This window comes from Rattus norvegicus, chromosome 9 (assembly GCF_021556685.1).
Source record: "Rattus norvegicus strain SHRSP/BbbUtx chromosome 9, alternate assembly SHRSP_T2T, whole genome shotgun sequence".
NCBI classification, from domain to species: Eukaryota; Metazoa; Chordata; class Mammalia; order Rodentia; family Muridae; genus Rattus; species Rattus norvegicus.
In genome coordinates this window covers 56,082,481-56,084,712 of record NC_141542.1, presented here as the reverse complement: position 1 = coordinate 56,084,712, position 2,232 = coordinate 56,082,481, and positions in this window count along the sequence as shown.

Here is a 2,232-nt window from a genome sequence, read left to right as displayed (position 1 = left end):
GTGTATGCACATAAGTGCCATTTCCTGCAGAGACAAAAATCAAGCATTAGATACCCTGGATGGGGTTTCAGATGTTTGTGAATTGCCTGAGGGTGATGCTGGGAACTGAATTTGGATCCTCTGGCGAAGCTGCAAGCACTCTTAACTGCTGATCCATCCTTCTGGCTCCTAGATGTTAATCTAAACATCACCTGCTTAGATTTTATTTTGTGATTGTTTGTTCCACAGACATAGAAATCTAACGGATTGCTGAATGTTGACTTTGTGCTATGTTTGCTAAAGGCACTATGAAGTCTTCATTTGCCGAATCTTGTTTTCTCTGGCTATTGTCTATGTTTGTAGATTCTTGCCTTTCCTTCATTAGTAAGCATATTGGTATGCAGATAGCATTTTATTATTATTTCCATTCTTGTTTTTTCTAACATTTTAAAACTGGTCAGATCATATACAGTATGATATTGGATAGATGCAGTTGTAACGAACAGACTTATTTCACTTCAGATTATAAAAATAAATGGTTTCAATATCTCCCCACTAAGCGGCATGTTTGTCGTGGAAATTTTGTAAATACTCCATCATACTAAGAAAGTTTTCTTTTTATTTCTGCTTGACAGCTGTTGCTTTAAAGAGAATAAATGGGTCCTGACAGTGGTTGGATACTTTTTGTAAGTCTGTCCCAGTAATTGCCTTTTCCTATCTCTTCTGACAACTCGATCGATTGCACAGGATGATCACATGTTAAGCTAATATCGTATCACTGGATAAACTCAACCTCCCCATGGTATTTCATATCTTGTACAAATTACAAGGTGGGATTTGCTAACATTTCCTTTAGAATTCTGCGGCATGGAGAATTTCTTCTTCTAGTTTTGCTCTTGAAGACGCACTAGCCTTGCAGATGGGGATGGGGAGGGGGAGGGGAGGGTGGAACGGAAGTGTCCATTTTCTCTTCTCTAGAGGAATGTGTGTAAAGCTACCATTATTCCTTCATGTTGAAGTGTATTCCCACGCCACTGCAGTTTTATAGGAAAGCCTTAGGATTTAAGTTTAAAAGTGGTTTATTGGGATAAATGATAAACTCTATTCATCCTTAAAGGAAATGAGTTGTTAAATCCCAATGCATTTGCAGCTGTGACCCTGTCAGGATCATGGGACATGTCCACCAAATCTATGATTCCTCTCACTCCTCCATTCATTTTTTTCCTGACCCCCCCAAGCTCTGTCCCTTGTCCCCATGTCACCTTCAATCATCTGCATCTCTCCAAATTTAGTAGAAGTGAAGTTGCACAGTCTGTTCTCTATGTTGCCTGTCTTCTTTCGCTCAGCATCACCGAGCTTCATCTGTGTGTGACGTGTATATCAATAATTCGTTTGTAAAAGCTGAGTCATCTACCCGTGCGTATTTAAGCAATCACCTATGGATGAGCGACCAGGTTGTCCCCAATTTGGAGCTATTACAAACAAAATTGCTATAAATATTGTTGTGGACATATGCTCTCGTTCCTCTTCTTGTTTATCTAGTAGTAGAATGGCTGGGCCATATGGTATGTATATGCTTAACTTTTGAAGAATCTGCCAAGCTGGTTTTCAAAATAGTTGTGCCATTTCACATTCCCGCCAAGTGTATAAGGACTGCCACGCCTCACATCCTGTATGACACTTGCTGCATTGACAAGTTTTAAGTTTAGACGTGCTAATCTATGTATAAGGCTATTTCATCATGACATGAATTTGTAGCCACTAAATTAATATGTTGTGTATCCTTTGAGGGTTTATTTGACATCTACATATGTTTTTGAAATTTCAGCTCAAAATTTTGCTCATTTCAACTCATTTTTTTTATTGAATTGCTTGTTTTCTTACTATTACGTTTTTAAAGCCTCTTTGCACAGTAAGGCTCTGGGTCTTTACTTGGGTGTGAGGCTTTCAAATATTTTCCCTCACTCTGTGGTTTATTTTTCATCCTCTTAAAAGTACATTGTGAGACCAGGCCCAGTGGTGCAATCCCTCAACCCCAGTACTTAGGAGGCAGAGGCAGGCAGCGCTCTGGTTTCAAGGTCATCCCAGTCTACAGAACAAGTTCCAGGATAACCAAGGCTAAACAGAGAAACCTCTTCTCAAAAAATCAAAAGACCAAAAATCCAAAAAATAAAAAGGGTTCTTATGAAAGGGAGCTGGAGAGGTAGCTCAGTAGTTAAGAGCACTGGCTGCCCTTCTAGAGGACCTGGGTTC